The sequence below is a fragment of the Simochromis diagramma genome, unplaced genomic scaffold, assembly GCF_900408965.1.
Source record: "Simochromis diagramma unplaced genomic scaffold, fSimDia1.1 OVJJ01000419.1, whole genome shotgun sequence".
NCBI lineage: Eukaryota > Metazoa > Chordata > Actinopteri > Cichliformes > Cichlidae > Simochromis > Simochromis diagramma.
The window spans coordinates 3,972,114-3,990,191 of NW_024387244.1; the positions used below are offsets into that span (position 1 = coordinate 3,972,114).

An 18,078-nucleotide genomic window follows, 5' to 3' on the forward strand; every position below is an offset into this window, starting at 1 on the left:
CATCTGAGATAGTATGTTAGGTTCTGGTTATTCTTTTGAATGGTCAGACATCAAAACTCTCTAAAGAAGTGAATCAGTAGGTTCAGGTAGATCTTCATTGGCGATCTACCTCCTTATATATCAAAGAAATTACTGCTGCACACATGTAACCGATGAAATAACCTGATAGGAACAGGCTTTTTTTTATCACTCTGCAGTAAAACACAATGGTGTTTTGAGACCTACAACACTTTGTGACATTTGGACTCCGAGACCTAATCGTTTAAGAAATACCAGGGAGCTCAGAGCTTGAGTGAATTGGAGAGAAAGCCCTGGTTCGCCACAGATCTAGCTGGGCTTGCAGAGCAACATTTCCACCTGCATTCCTTGATTAGAAATTGTAAACTTTTTTTACTGCAAAGCATGGAGTGCAAGCTTATATCTGAACTATCCTCTGCTACAGTAGCATCTATTTTCATCACTGTAACACACCTTTTGACTAATTATCCCTGCTATTCCATTACACTACTGACTCACTCAACATTAGAGAAACCATCCCCCGACTTTAAAATTGCCCAAAAAGGTCCCTAAAATAATGACCTGGCTAGCTGCCGTAGAGTCTACGGCTGGCAAGACAAACGACATCCATTCCTGCTCGGTGCCTTTAATCAGCCTGTGATAATTAACGCCACACTCCATTGGCCAAACAAATATCTTTGTCAAGGTGCTCGTTGCTGTACAAGTTCTTTTCCTGTTCTCATAGACAAGATAACAAGCAGTCTTTAATTACCTTAATTTTGTGTAGTAGTAGTATTATAGACTTTAGTCCGTGCTACCTCTTCCTCCCTCTTTCCCTCCTTCCCAACAAGTATATAAAATATTTCATCATGTTGGGCTGCTGGGCAGCGGTAGTGGCATCAGACTTTAATAAAGTGAACGACCTTGTGGGATTGCAGAGGGGATAGATTAGGTTTACCTTCCCTACTGGCAGAAGCAGCTACCTCTGTGGGGTTTCTTATCTGGAGCTTTACTTAATTACCTGCTTTAATTCTAACATTCTCTAAACTGACCCCTCACTACGATGAGACAAGCTGTTTTAATTAAACAAATGAATATGTCGCTTATCAGGCAGAATCAGAGCTCTCGTTTGTCACGGTAACAGTTAAGGATGCTGCCGATGATCACGTTATCCGAGACTTAGCCCGGGCTTCACCACACACAGCCCATGGAGCAGCAGATGCTATCTAGTTACTGTACTGTATGTGGTACTGTACAGACACGGTTTTTAAGATAAAAAAGCCCATTAGATATAGCAGACATGTCCACTTAGTCACACTGTAATCTGATGAGTTTCCTAATGCAGCTGCGTGTACCTTATTATGATAAAAGGTTTTTATAACCCAAGGCAGGCGAGGCTGGAAGGAGAGTCAGAGGAAATAAAGACAAGGAGAAAAAAAGGTAAGGTCCAATAAACCAAAAATAGCCCCCCACATATTCCCAAAGTCACTGACACCGGCCAGCTTGTTTATGGTAGTTACATAACAATATTTTAGCGTGCGCAGAGGGTTCCTGTGTAGCACTGCCTGACCACATTTAATGGGAGAAGTGTCAGAGAAGCCATTATACCAGCAGGGGCACACACAGTCCTATTACATATGGCTGCTGGCTGCTAATGTGTATTAGCAGGAGACAGAGGAAGCAAGGTGAAGATAAGTGATTTTGCAGTTGCTGGCTAAGTAGGACAAAGGAGGGAGGGAGTGTGTTAGGGAGGGTGAGACAGACAAAGGAGATCAGGAGTGAAAACTACTAGGACCAACAGTCAGAGCAATCTTAAAGTTTCTTATTTGCAGTGTGGAGGCGCAGAAGTAAAGGCTTAAAGCTCAGCTTCAAGTTCTCGATACCTCGTCGTGAAAGCGTAAGGTCTCGAGCAGCAGCGGTACAGTCTCTGTGCTATGCCTGTCAACCAACCACTACAACAAGGTGACAGCCAGTATTTTTTGTTGGTTAATAATTTAGCGAGGATTGAAGGCTGCTCTCGGCAAGAAAGCGTGCGAGTTAGCTGTGTTTGTGTCTGTCAGCAGCAAAATTCCCAAACATTATATTGTTTCAACTGGAAGCGAGCACCTTCCCAAGAAGGCAAGAAATCCCAAATGTAAGTAAGCTTGCCTTACTGCCAAACACATTAGCTGTTGTTCTTTATTTAAGCCTTTGTCAAACTATCTGCGATACTTTGCTCACAGCCGCTCTTTTCGAGAGCTCATTGGCCAAGTTTTGCAACTTAACACCGGTGGTATAAAAGTGTGCTGGTATAAAAGGAGTGAGGAGCCTCCTCCGCTTGGTCTTTGACAGCCCCCTTGAACTCCACGGGCCTAGTGATAAAGTGGCTTGATGAGTGGGCAATCTCTGCCTGCCAGCTGCTGGTCTGGCCATGGGGAGCTGGGAAGGTGCCAGAGTGACTGAAGACCCACTCCATACAAACAAAAACACACACATATACAGATGTAGGGGCACATGAATGTATGCTGGCATGATCCCCTCTGTTATTTAGACAGCGACAACATATGTTAGGTCCATTCCTACAATTGGTCATTGACCAGACTTACATACGTATAGATTTGAGCCCCTTCAGACATGGGACACTTAGTATTGCCAGGTTCATCAATCTGAGATAAGTGAAGGCATTCTGTCATTTGGAAACAAGTTACTTTTTATGTTACTGTTACTCCTGGGTGTATTTAAGTATTTCCACAACATAAATGAGAACATGTCTAGAATGATTCAGAGGTCAGTATGAATAAAGAAAACAGCAGTCCTCTGGAAAAGATACAAGGACTGGACTAAAAATGAGTGAAAAGCAGTCAGTGTTCAAAGAAAACCTCTGAAAGACCTTCAGAGAGCCCAGAGAACTACTGTTTAAGACCACTTTAAAAATATTACAAGAAAGTCTGGCTTCTTGGCAGCAAAAGATGGAGAAATGGGGGGTGACTCAAGAGTTTTACTAGTATTGTATACAGACACTAATCTCATGAAACCTATAGAACGCTCTTTAAAAAAATTAAAATTAGCATGCATAGATAATATTAATATTATATTAATATATCATTTTAATGCTATGAAAATCATTGCATTCAGTTTTTATTTACATTTTAAATAGTGTCTAAACTTTGCACAATATGTATTTCAATATTTTAGTCTCGGCCCCACATCAAAAACTTCATTTGAACCTTGACCTTCCTGCTGAATGCATCAAAAATATTTTCATTTATATATTCAGTCATTTTTACAGGCGGCTGAACAGAATGCATGACTGGTTCCCTATGCCTTTACTCTATAGACTCTCAATCTCTGTTTCTATCTCTGTCTATTCTACGATCCAACTCTGCGGACACACGTGCGCAGCATCCACAGTCTAGAGACTGCTGGTCCTCGTAAATACTCCTTCAAGCTCTTAGTGGAAAATATGTGCATTCAGGAAAATGCACGTATTTAACAAAACGCCATTTGAAATTGAAAAAAAAAATGTGTTTGTGATGCACCAGTTATTTACTCAGAACTTTTAACTGCACAGGTTTGAGTTTTGAGCTATGCTACTGGTGTTTCTCTAGTAAAAATAATGTTCCTGGGCCTGCTGGTCAAGACAGAAATTATATGGGATTTCATGTAAACAGGCACAATTCCCTCCAGAGTAAATTTGTTAGGACTAAACTTCTGCCATGAGTGCTTTTTGGTACCTTCAACGATTAAAACTACTGACAACAAACATTCTGTCAGTCATTATTCTTAGCTATAATTTTGTTTTGGAGCTAATTATTAGCTGCATATCAAAAAAATTAGCATCACTTACAGAATTCCTACATTTGCCTTCAAGAGAATGTCCTTGGGTAGTGTGGCAACGCTTTCAGCATGTTTCTTAAACGTAAATGCTCCCTGCAAGTCCCATTTTGACCATAGACTGTATATAAAAGATAGAGATGGCTTCTGGGTTTAAAACATGAACCCTACTGAACGTAGCTGGTGACGTACCACCCAGAAGTAAATGAATCAATTACTTCTCCAGCTAACCAGATTTTATTTGCAGCAATGTCTACCTATTTGCAAGCAATAGATGTGGGTTATTAAGCAATCACTGAAGTTAAAGTTAATTTAGGTAACGCCTCAAAATATGTGCTAGAAATGTGTCTGGAGGCGTTTTAAAATGGTTAAAAACAAACATTTTACTGGCATAGCTCTTTTTACCCGGTGGAGCTGGACATTTGTTTTCTATTCTAACTTATACCTATCATATCATTATCTCAAACACACAGAAGGCGCTTCAATCAAACAGCTCCTTGTGTAACTGATGACCAGTAAGTGAGAAATATCAACAAAAAAAAAGGTGGGGGGGAGCTTTCTTGCTGATTGTGCCATCATGTCAGCTGATAATTCAGGAAGTAGAATACATATGAGTCGATTGGACGGCATTGTTCACTAAATGACAAGATCTGTCTTCCTTTCCGCCTCTTTAATTATCTTCCTCGATTGTAATTACACGTGTGAAGGTCCAGGGAACAGTCACTCTTCTGTTGTATTGTCTAGTGCTGCATGTGAAGTTAGATGAAGTTAAATAAACCCACGATGCTGCTGAGACACCGGCTGGCAATGAAGGGTACTGTCTGCTTTATCAAAGAGCAATGCAGTATTTACGCAAATTATCGAGTGTCATTCATTTTGATCGTCTGCTGCGGTACTAATGAAGTCTGTAAAATGACATGACAAGAAATTACTATTAACTGTTTAGCTAACAGTGACTGTTCCACAAAATCCACAATGGAGACGGCGCATAAACAGCTGAGAATGAATACACACTGGGGCTTTCATTAGGAATAGCGATGACAGAAAGTGACCTGGAGATCGATCTTTAAGCAGTCTTGGAATTTATTTCTTAATGAAGCCAATGAATAAATGATTTGAGGTGCTGAGATGAGGAGCCCCCATCGGGATGCCTCTTTAGGGTTAGCCACAACCTCAAGGGAATCCTTTGTCTTTCTTTTTGTCCACAAAATATCTTTTAACACTTTTTCCTCACTCTCCGCCTTTTGTCTTTCTCGACTTACTGCCCCCTCCACCTCTGCGTTCTGCATGTCTGTCCTTCATCGTCTATGATCCTAATCTCTCCTAAACATCTTTTCCCGAACTGTGGGAGCTGGCAGATACAGAAGGCCACCATCGGACTAACTGACTCATCCCGTCATAAACAACTGGTGGGTGTCAGCATGTTGGCGGCCCTCCAGTTTCAGACACGCTCATTTTGACAGGTAATTTTTTTTTTGATGCTTATTGTTGTTTTCCCTGTTATTGTTTTTCTTTACGGTGACTTCGTACAGGGGTGGGTGGGGGGGTAAAAGTGCAACTCTCTGAGATCAAGCAATTTTACTCTCTGGACCAGAAAACACAGATGACAGTAATAAAAAGGAGAACCAATTGCTTTTTCATTTCATTTCCACTGGGAAATCAGACTGACACAGGAATAAAGGACCAATAATAATAAAGTTTAAGAAAAGGGCCTATGGCTTTCCATTCCCTAAGCAAACCACAAGTAGCAGCCACTGTGGACAGCACAGCTGCTCAGGGTCATTCACATTATTGGAGGGAAGGCAAGGATGTGAAGCAAGCAGAGGGAAAAATATATATACTTCAGGCTACACAGGAATTTCGAGAAGTACTTCATGGAAAAGTGTTTTAGTTTTAGGAAAAGAAATGAAAGCTGAAGTGATACAAAGTAACAGATAATAAAAAGAGAATATCCTGTTGGGATTTACTTGTAAGACAGACACACAATTCAGGTAAGCTACTGGAGTCCAAAGCCACACACAAAAGCTGATGTTAGTAGTTAACATGATTCTACTTAACTAGTGTTTTTTTTTAACACTGCATCATTCTATGCTGGGGCATCGTTATATTGCTCATTACGGTGGCACACGGTGCAGCTATCTCCACATGAACATGCGAGTTAATGGGCCACAATAAAGACACCACTGTCTTCATTTTATGGCTCAGTTTTCTAATGGCCTACTTGGCTTTCTTGCTTGTTGTCTCAAAGGAGCCATCTAGGTCTCTTTAAGACCTCCAATATTCTCAACACACTCTTTCCTCCTGGCTCGTGTCTCCCTCCATCCATATTTCCACTCGTCCTCATTCCTATCGTCCTCCCTCCATTCCTGACAGCTACAGGCAGCCGGTGGTAGCCCAGGGCCTTTTGCTGTGCCTTTAGTTTCATTAGCGGGCCCCAGATGCTTAGCTGCTTACAAAATTATGAAGGGCCGAAGCCAACCGCCTCCAGATGGGACCCATCTATATTCAGATGAGCTGTTTCCTCACATTCAGAGCAATCCCACCCTGATGTCCTACAGTGTTGTCAACAAACTTGCTGACAAACACAAACACAAGCAAGTACAAACAGATGCACACATTCAGAGGAAGCCATGTGCACATGTTGTGCACACACTCAGGGCCACCCAGGCAGGAGCACACATACCACACAAGCCACTTGGCTGGTCTGCACTGCTCTAGTGCTCTCTCTATAGGAAAACAATGGCTTTGCTGGTGTACTCCAGTTTGAGCCATTTATTTGACATTACAAAACAGCCAGCCACTTCACTCAAAAGATACAGCTAGATTGATGCTTGAATATTATGTTTATATTTGAGCACATATACGTCAATTACAGGCCACTTTTATTACAGTGTTTGTGAAAAACAACTCACGGATGATTTCTGATCATCAATGTATACCCAATAGGATTGAATGTAATACTCACACACACACACACACACACACACGGATTAACAAGGTCCGCATCAGGTGTTGATTCCTTAGGTGTTAAGGAACCAGGACAACCTGATGAGAAGTGGGCTACTGGAACAAGACGGCATCGGTGAGCAAGAGATGAAAATAGGGCGCCGTTGCTACAACGCGTGTAACCCCAGATGAAGAGTTTACATGAATACAATGAGGGACCTATGGAATCTTCGAAACCCAGCATCGAGATTTACGGCGAAACAATTAGTAGCTCAGTGTTCGAACATTTGGAATAAGGAGGAGATAAAGCCACTGACATCAAGACCAGGAAGCTCCTGACCATGCATGGAGGGTTTCACCCCAAGTACAGCATCCTGAGGCTGTATGCTGAAGGAAGAAAGGAGGCTGGCGACTGGTGAGTGTCAGTACCACAATCCAGAATGAGACAACAAACGTCCACGAATACATCAGGAAGATGGTCCCAACAGACCACGTGCTCGGTGAATACCTCAGGCAGCAGAAACCCAAGAATGACAAGGAAGGGGAGGAACCATCATGGAAGGACAGGCCCCTGAACTGTATGTACCACCGGCAGATAGAGGAAGTGGCTGACATCCAGAAATCCTATCAGTGGCTTGACAAAGCTGGACTGAAAGACAGCACGGAGGCACTAGTCATGGCAGCACAGGAACAAGCTCTGAGCACAAGATCCATAGAGGCTGGGGTCTATCACACCAGGCAAGACCCCAGCTGCAGGCTGTGTAAAGACTCCCCTGAGACAATCCAGCACATAACAGCAGGGTGCAAGAGTGCAGTCCTAGGAACAGCAAAGATACTGTGCAGGACCCTCAAGCTCCCAGGCCTGTGGTAGAGGATAGACTGCCGGCAGGGGCGAGTGGGGATTTTATATGTATATATATACATATATATATATAAACATATATATATATATATATATATATATATATATATACACATATATATATATCAAGATCCGGGCTATCAACACCTACGCCCGCCCGTGATCAGGTACCCTGCTGGGGTAATAGGCTGGCCAAAGGAGGAGATAGAGGCCACTGACATCAAGACAAGAAAGCTCCTTACCATGCATGGAGGGCTTCAGCCCAGGTCCAGCACCCTGAGGCTGTACGCTAAGCGGAAGGAAGGGGGCCGGGGACTGGTGAGTGTCAGCACCACAGTCCAGGATGAGACAACGAACATCCACGAATACATCACAAAGATGGCCCCAACTGACAGCGTGCTCAGTGAATACCTCAGGCAGCAGAAACCCAAGAAAGGAAGAAGGCGAGGAACCATCATGGAAGGACAGGCCCCCCTGCATGGTATGTACCACCGGCAGATAGAGGAAGTGGCTGACATCCAGAAATCCTATCAGTGGCTTGACAAAGCTGGACTGAAAGACAGCACGGAAGAAAGAACTAAGCACAAGATCCATTTAGGCTGGGGTCTATCACACAAGGCAAGACCCCAGGTGCAGGCTGTGTAAAGATGCTCCAGAGACAATCCAGCAGGGTGCAAGATGCTAGCAGGCAAGGCATACATGGAACGCCATAACCAAGTGGCCGGCATAGTGTACAGGAACATCTGTGCCGAGTATAACCTGGAAGTCCCGGGTTCAAAATGGGAGACGCCCCCACGGGTGATGGAGAATGACCGAGCTAAAATCCTGTGGGACTTCCAGATACAGACGGACAAAATGGTGGTGGCTAACCAACCGGACATAGTGGTGGTAGACAAACAGAAGAAGACGGCCGTAGTGATCGATGTAGCGGTTCCGAATGACAGCAATATCAGGAAGAAGGAACACGAGAAGCTGGAGAAATACCAAGGGCTCAGAGAAGAGCTCGAGAAGATGTGGAGGGTGAAGGTGACGGTGGTCCCAGTGGTAATCGGAGCACTAGGTGCGGTGACTCCCAAACTAGGCGAGTGGCTCCAGCAGATCCCAGGAACAACATCGGAGATGTCTGTGCAGAAAAGCGCAGTCCTAGGAACAGCTAAGATACTGCGTAGGACCCTCAAGCTCTCAGGCCTTGAGGAACCAAAGATCTCAAAATTGGACTAATCAGACCAAAGCACAGATTCCCACTGATCTAATGTCAACTCTAGGGCTGTTCAATATAACGATATATATCGGATGACGATATAAAAACATCTATCGTTTCATTTTACGGCCGGTCCATGTGTGAGCCAGTTTCCTGGTAGCGCTTGATGGTTTTTACAACTGCACTTGGGGCCACATTCAAAGTTATAGTAATTTTCCAGAGTGACTGACCTTCAGTTCTTAAAGTAATGATGTGTTGTTGTTTCTCTTTACTTAGCTGATTGGTTCTTGCCATAATATGAATTCTAACAGCTGTCAAATAGGGCTGTCAGCTGTGAACTAACCTGACTCCTGCACAACACAACTGATGTTCCCAACCCCATTAAGAAGGCAAGAAATTCCACTAATGAACCCTGACAGGCACACCTGAGAGAGAGAGAGAGACGGGGTAATTTCCTTTTCATGGTGCAGCTTGTCTTACCATAACTATATTGGCTTTTGGTGCTTTCCACCCCTTTTTTTTTTACACTAGACCAGTTTCAGTCTTCAGTCTGATTTCAGATTTCAAAAAGTTAAGTTGCAAATGTGGAAAGCGCTCAGCTTGAGGCTTCATAAGCAGGTCTTCACTAACCAATAAGTGATGTCATGGTGACTCCATCTGTCTGTGGATCTAACACAAGTACTGAATGTTCTCCCTCAGAAGCCTAAAGACATTAAAGCAGAACTCCATGTCGACAGTCTGGCCTTGGGGAACAAATTCACTGTGTACAACCCTGTGAACACTGAGCATGCTCCTACATTTAGCTGTGTCTCTGATTTGAAACACTACCTTCAGGCTTGCATGCACATACTCTTCACCTGCAAACTGCTGTTTGAGTGGTCGATAGAAACTGTGATATATGTGATCATCATTGCAAACATAAGAAAACCACAGGAGCAACAGGGGACAGTGACGAGATAGTGACAGCAAGAAGACGGAAAAAATCAAAGACTGTTGAAAAATAAACATAATTTGTGTCTGACTGTTGTATATTACATAATTAGGGGAGGGAGACCAAATAAATACATCTTTCACATGTTAAATTGTCCAGTTTCCACCTCGCTCCCTACATAATTTTCCTTTTGTAACTTTAACTCGGACGGAGTAATTAAATCCCAGTCATGAGTTTTGAGACAGGCGAATCCCCCGACTTCACACTTAATTTCGCCGCTCACTTCTTTGACATCCAGACACAGTGAGCAGCACAGAGAGGATACTCATTTCAATAACTTATATAAATAATACAAAGGTGACTAGCCACAAAAAAAAGTTTAAGCACAGATTTAAATGTGGACAAAGCAATAGAGGGAAATTCTCAAATGAGCTAAGAGAGAGAAGTCTTGTCATCAAGAAATGAAAGAATGCAATTAGGGAAACCAGGAGGATTTCCATCAAAATCCTTTTCCAAAGGAAGAAGACTGGTTTTATCTGGCCGTGCTGAAACATCAGTGAAACTGGAACCTCTGCCACACCGCTGTTGACTTAGCTGAGCCATTTGAATTCATCACAGTGCCTGCTACACACACACAAACATACACTCACTCCCACTCACACATTCCTGTCTATGGCAGAATGCAGATACCAACCAGGAGTGTCCTAATATGTCCCGTAAACACCTGACAGCATGGCTTTGTGAAACTGCTGAGATATCCATAATGCTTGTGTTGAAGTCAGGGGGTCAATGCGCTGACGTGCTGAGCACACTCAATAAGCTTCAAACAACTTATAGCCAAGCATCAACACCTCAAAACATCTCGAAGTATTCTGCACACCATGCACGACGGACTGCTACATATGCAATGTAAAGCCAGCTGCATGTATATAATATTTCTCTTGGACAAGCTGTTGAACAATTCGTCTTTTGTCACACTGGGCTTACTACGACAAAACATTTTGCAATGTTCATGAGATCAAGTTTCCTGAACAAAGAGAGGTGAAGGTGAGCTATTCTGCCTACAATACTAAAAGCAGCAGTGACTCACAATACAGTAATCAGGGGACTGTTGGCTGCAGAAAAACTGCAACGCCTCACCTAGTTCATTATAAGATGACACAACCAATTTGTACCTCTGCCTAGTGCAATCTACCAAATCTCCCCTGACAAAAGCATTTAGATTAGAGCGCTTTCAGGGAGGGCTGCGCTGACATGCGTACCCAGCCTGTAAAAGGGGAAATGAAGTGCCTTTTTAATTCTCCTCCAGGCAAACATAAAACTGTCCAGGTAAGTCATTTTGTGGGTTGAATGGAGAGTCAGAAGCAAGTTGCCTCTCTGCCACTATACACACTTTCTCCCAAAACTGCATTTGTGCTATTGTGCACACACCCACAGATACACAAACTCTTGTGCACATCCTTATCCTCATGCAAAAGATTATTAATCTATTTGCTACATTTTGTCCCATTATTTCTCCCACATAATCCTCTTTCACCACCTCTGGCAGCATACTAATGAGTTTCTGTGAACAAGGAAGCTGCACGTGCTGTTGATTGTTTTGATTGGAGCTGCTCCCCCTCTGTCTCGCAGTTGGTCCTACCGAAAAAGAATAAAGGCTCCCAGATGGAAACTAAAAGAGGAAAATGAGAGCGATGCCATTTCCTCTAATAAAACAGAGCTTTGTGATCACTTTCCTCTCTCAATTCTTTGAAGACAACTGGAAAGGCACAAGTGGCCAGAACGTCACTCTATACTTCGGTAAGAGTCAAGAGTAAGTTTGCCGGTATATCAGGTATTCTCTTCTTCTCTTTCCAAATATTCACTCTGACTCAAAGATCAGTCAATTTCCTCTTTTCAGATGATCCAGTCACAGATAATTACAAGTGTGTGCGTTTCACTTTTTCGGGTTTTTATTAAAAGATTGTGTCCATCTCCCTTATCGCGGACAATGTTGACAGAGAGAAACATCATAAAAAGCATTTTTTTAATTTAAAATTCTTATATGAAAACCCACAGACGGTCAAATGATTGCTACGGTTCACCTTTCCAAAACGGACCTGAGAGTAGAGAAACAGCACCGAACGCAGTCTGTATTTTAAATTAAACACACAGGCCAGCAACATCGAGATAGTAGCTGCAGGCACAGTATACTGTAGGTGTAATAAAAATGATGGTACAGTAGAACAATGCAGTAAAGATCTGAAATTGAGAAATATGGATGTGAAAAGACAGTAAAGCTCCTCGGGTCTCTTGAGGAAGATAGTGGATGTGATCGCCATGGCTCATGTCTAAGTATGACCATAGGGACATGTGCAAACTGAGAACTGGGCAAGTACTAAATATCATAACTAGACGTGGAATTACTCGATTTAACATAGTGAGTTTTAGTATGAAACAAGCAAATCGGACATTGTATAATACCGCCGAGACACTTGTTATGGCTAATAATCTTTATATTGCATTCTGAAGACACTATTTGTCTTGTTATACCACATCTACTGGGAGTCATATGTAGGAAGCCAGGACATGTCTGTTTATATTTCCTCAGTGTATACTTATATGCGTGTGACTGTGGTTGGAGGATACGGTGGGGCGAGTGTTTTCAAACAGCAAAGCCGGGGTCGCTTGATGTTTTTATGAAGCGAGTCTGTTTGGAAATCAATCGTTAGTCTCGGTTTTATTGCTCAAATTACCCGAGCCGGTCCTTGTCCTGTTTGCCCTTAATTAACAAGCGTTCAATTCCCCCATTAATTAGCACAAGCTATTAGCTATTTTACATCACTCTTCATTCGCCGACAATTAAAAGGTCTATTATTAAAAAGGCATGCCACATGGTTAATTGTGCAAGTGGCTCAGTGGCTGGGGAGGAGAGGCAAGAGGAGAGGGGAGTGCGGACACACTGAATGTAAAGAGGAGTCAGGCCTTTCTGCTGTGGTTCTGGCACAAGCTTTACAGTCTGTCTGTCTTCAATTCATTGCCTGACACTCTGTCCTCGATAGAGGGACCATCTCCCTCGCTACTATTACACATTTTCAGACCCAAATGGCTCAGTTCAGCGCTACGGCAGTTAGAGGTCTGGGATGTGTGTCAGGTGCTGGATGAGAGGTTTCTTTATGAGCTTGACAGGTGCAATTTCCTTCGTACTGCAGGCCTTACAAGTACAAACTCTAAGAAGGGCTAGTTCTCCCAGTTTGGTGCTGATTTTTTTCTGTGATTTTATTTTTCTACATTTCTAATAAACTTAATTGTAATTTTAAAACACAATAAACAATAAAACTGTTGGTGCGAGTGAAATGGGAGCGCCTGACTTGGATATTTGTTGCTACAAATCCTCTCAAATCCAGTCAATATTACTGCATTTATAACCAGGTATTAAAGATTAACTGTGCATTATGTAGCTATTTGTATGTGAAAGGGGACATTTTTACTGGAAAAACCCCAGAAAACTGTCACCCTACAGTAAGACTTTCAACTCACTTCCAGTCCTCAGCCCTATAATTTTACTTCACTCTCACAGTGTCTTCAAGCTGCAGCAGAGAGACAAGGTCTTGGATGAGCTGCTGTCAAGTTTTCAGCTGTTAAAAAAATTAAAAATTAATATACTTGGTAGGTGGTAAACCAAAATTACTGTTACTCCATATCTTCTGGATGGGTAAACAGGTGCTTTTAAGAACAATACCAGTACCGATATTTGGGGATTTAAATAGCAGTTACAGTGGCTGATACTTTTTTCCCTTTCAAGCATATGAAACATAAACAGTGAGGCTATTTATGAGTTCTTACTAAGACATTATGACAACGCAGTTTACAGAGCCATTGAAAATCCCAATACCTGAAATGCAGCTGAGGGAAGGAAGACGTGCACCGTATTTTTCGGGCTATAAGGCGCACTTAAAACTAAAATTTTGTGCCTTATAATCCGGTGTGCCTTATGTGTGAATTCTGGTTGTGCTTACTGACCTCGAACCGATTTTATGTGGTACACGGCGCTCAAAAATCTGTCAAAAAATGTTTTAGTATGACTTTGGTAAGCTATGAAGCCGCACCGCTTGATGGATTGTCGGAGCATTACGGCTACTGTAGTCAGGAGCCTCGCAGAGTAATCTGAGTCCAAAAGTCCGCTTCATGTCCCAAAGTCAAACGAACACTGCGGCATCACTAAGAGTTAAAAACGGTCTAAATTCTTTCATCTTTTTAAAAAAAAAAAAGATCAGCGTTGCTGCTTTACCAGGTGTAACAATTAAGTTTAACATCCAGGCATCCATGAAAACAGAATTTATGAAATTTAACAGAGTTAGAAGTTAGCAGGAAGTTAGCTCGCTAGTTTCCACCTAAACATGATATAGCATGTTCTGACTGAGAGATTTTTGAATAAATTAAAACCTATAGCTCTGCTATCACTTCCAACATAAATCAAGACAGAAAACTAAACAGCAGTGAGGTTTGTAGGTTTACTAAAGTTGGGCTAGCTGGTATATAATGATGTGCTTCATGATCGCTAGCGACACAGCTGCTATGTTAGCACAACACACACGCAGTGAAGCTGGAGGATGAACGCTAACCTTTTTTCAACTCTATAAAAGTTAAAGAGAGGGTTCCCGATGGTTAGGGACAAATGCAATCGCATGGCAGGATGCTATAAACGGACCAAACTTCAGTCAGGAGAACAACTGAGATAATCCATCCACAATACGAGGTTAGTCATTAATATACTGCAGCAACATGGGAATAGAGCAGCTGTGAGAGAATTCAACATTAATGAATCAATGGTACAGAAGTGGAGGAAGCAAGAGGAATGAGTTGAGAAAAGTTTGACTTATCTGACTGTTTTGTTTCGCTTAATGCGCCTTATGGTCCGAAAAATACGGTACATTGAAGTTATGCAAAAAGTTGAGATGACAAGACAACGGGGAAAAATGAACATAAAAGAAAAACTGAATTAAAGTAAGCAGAAGTAAGACAAACCAAGGAAAACATGGGACATAAGGGGGAGGTGAGAACGGAAGCACAAGAGGACAAATATAACACTGTAAAGACATCCAAAGGTGAGCAGGGAGTGGCACGTAGAGCGATGGAGGTATCCTTTCTCCTTTATTCCCCGTGTCTCACCTCTCCTTGCCCCTCACCCTCTGCCAGGACATACCAGGTGGTGAGGAAAACAAGCGAGAAGCAGCATTGCTGATTGACAGAACAATTACTGCTAACACTCACCCGGATGGAGAGACAGACATCTCCAAATAGAATTTCACTAAGCTATTGCATCACACGCTTACAGGAAGGATTGTGGCTGAGAAGCAAAACGACGCTGACTGACTCATCGACTGACTAACTCTGTCTGTCTCTTGGAGCTGAGCACAATTGCTTGAAAAGCAGGCTTCTGTTTTATTGTTGACTCCTATAAAGAAAAGGGGAAAAAAGCATTTACCCTTGCCCAAGGTTGACTGGTTCTAACTTTAGAGGCAATATTTGGCAACCTATTTCCTCCAACTCTGACTGTTCATCTGCTGGCTCGGTTAGAGGTGTAGCTATTTTTATCCATATACCTACTGAGTGTCAAAAAACTGGAAAGTTAATTAAAAGGCACACTGCAGATCTTTTTGGGGGGGAATTCAAATTCCCAATAATATCCAAAACAAATGTAAAATCTAAATTATCTGCTGTACAGTGTAAAGCTTAAAGAATTTGCAAAACCAAACTTTATTTATGACGCTGGCTGGTTATAAAGCCACTCAGTTGCTAGACTAATTGCTGTATCGTAGCCCAGATCAGAGTTATTGATCATAAAGTTAATCGATCACTTATCAACCAAACAGTCTCCACTCTGGGGTTCATAAATGTGAGAATTTACACTACAAACTGATGTTTGGGGGCTGGACTGTCGGATAAATAAAACAAGACATCTGAAGTGGTTGCGCTGGACTCCGTGACTTATTATTAACATTTAAACTTTAAACTTTTTTTAAAATCTGCATGTTAAATGAAACAAAAACAACTGCTAGCAGTAGCCCTCTCATGCAAGGCTGAAAATATCTTCCACTTTCTGTGCCGTCGTCCTGTGCTCTCTAGTCTTACCCCACTCCCACACGAGGCTCTGCATGAGGCATCTGCCGGTTGATGCAGTCAGTCTCATGCAACCGTCTTGGCCATTACCCCACCCCACGGCATTCTGGCCTCCAGCAGCTGCATTACACCACGCTCTTTGACTTTCTAATTAGCTTATCCCAGAAAATAAGGATGCTGAGCAATTCTTTGCTCTAGCAGTCTAACAACTAGCAGACCGCAGGGAGTGCGGTTGGCACCTAGTGTCACCAAGGGGGCTGTTGTGCTCGACAGACTAGTATGAGAAAATATGGCTCACTCTATTTCCTTTGACTTGCAAACACTGAACTTGAAATCGATTTGTAATTCCACGAGCCAAATCGCAGTACCAAATAAAGCACAAATGATAAGACAAAAGGAACCTCTTTGCTAAAGCTGACGGTCAACTCAATCTTGAAAAACTTCCTTGGCAATCATATAAGGATTAATGTAAACTGTAGTCATTTTAAATTAGTTTATTCAACAACATATTTGCAACCTATAGCTCTGTTTCAATGTGATAAAATACAGTGACCCCTGTCAGCTCACAGCTGGAGGAGTCATGGACGAAAAAGGGATGGAGTAAGGGATGGAGGACAGATCCTTCCACCTGTAGCAACAAACGTCCTGCTGGACTGTAATCTGCCAGTTGTCTCTCTCTGAAATGCCCAGCTTAGCCGAAGCCAGCTGAGCCCTGCAGCCTCTAGCACCAAACGATGCTGGGGCCCCAGGACATAAGGCACCTGCACAGGGAGATAAAGGCTTCAACTCCTGAGCTAATACTGACGATTCTTTTGATAAATACAGACATTGGGTGGTGGGCGGTGGGAGTCGGAGGGCAACCTTTCCCCGCTCCCCTCCCCCGTCTACCTGTCTCAGTAATCTCTTTCTTGTACTTTGTGTTTTTCTTCCTCTATCCTTTCTGTCTTTTTCTGCAAGTCTGCCTCTCTCTTTCCATCTCTCTCTCTTTCTCTCTCTCGTACCTTCTTCATCCTGTCTTGTGTGAGTTTGGATCAGACAGGCGAAGCTCTCCATGCTCTGCCTTTTTATTTATTCCATATCTGTAGCTGTCAAAAAGAAGATTGCTACTTTAGGAGCTGTCTGCGCTTTGTTGTGCTCATGGAAAGTCAAATAGAGGAGGTTGTGTTAAAAGCATCTTGACCACTTTGTGGGGACACAAACAATGTCAGCTGTGGTCCTGGACGCCCCTGACAGTGGAAAATATCTCTACGAGTGCAGGAGACATTATGCCCCCTTAGACGCCACAGTGCTGAGAGGAGTGGTTAAAACAGTATTAGCCTGAGGAGGTAAATGGAGTCAGGCCTCAGTAACATCACCTCCTGCTGCGTCTGTCACTTAAACACTTTTTTATGAGCGCTGATTGGAACATAAACATGGGCAAGGTTGCATGATTAGTGTATTTAGAAAAGCTTTGGGAACTAAATGACCCAATGAGGGCTCTGCGCAGATTAACTCCTCAGCAATTCAAGATTATGTCAAATGAGAAGTTAAGGCTATGCAGAACCAGGTCTTCGTCACCTGGGACATTAATTACCTGAAATTATCATATAAATTACTGCGGATTTAAACTGTCGTCACAGTAGCCTATTCGGCAGTATAAATAAACTTACCTGAAAAAAAACAAACACAGATTTTAAAGCAAACGGCTGCTAGCTTCACTTGTAAATCAGTCAGTGGCAGGAGGAGACAATGGGAGAGGCTGGTGCGCTGTGATAAAGCCATACCCCTACACGCACAACAGACAAACTTGCAACTACTACATAAAATCAAAACAGAAGGAGCCAAGAGGCCGAGCTAAGCTGCATCGTGTTGTTCTGTACTGTACTGCAGACAGCAGTTCATCTTTCCACTTCTCTGGTGTCGTGCCCATTGTCTCTTCCCATTAGCCTGCGACCGGCATGCTACGGCATGGTCGGTGCGAGCGCTAGGCTAGCAGACGCACACAGCTCAGGGTGGCAGATGCCTGGCGTTTCTGCGGATGCCCTCCATCAACTGATGACAGATGTCAGGGCTTCTCTTGGATGGCAACACTTCATCACGCTATCCTGTTCTTCGCCCCACTGGATACACCAGTCTGCTTGGCAGACGCTACGCCCAACCCCACCGCACCCTCCCTGTTCCCTCCTGCCATACCTATCCATTCACACGCACGCACACACACACACACACACATATATATATGCATGC

General features: G+C 42.9%; 1 protein-coding gene across 1 annotated transcript in view; it reads right to left on the reverse strand.

Annotated features, from left to right (window-relative positions):
* agbl4 (AGBL carboxypeptidase 4) overlaps positions 1-18,078 on the reverse strand; it is a 332,443-nt gene that overhangs the window by 179,658 nt on the left and 134,707 nt on the right. The gene's annotated exons all lie outside the window — the stretch shown is intronic.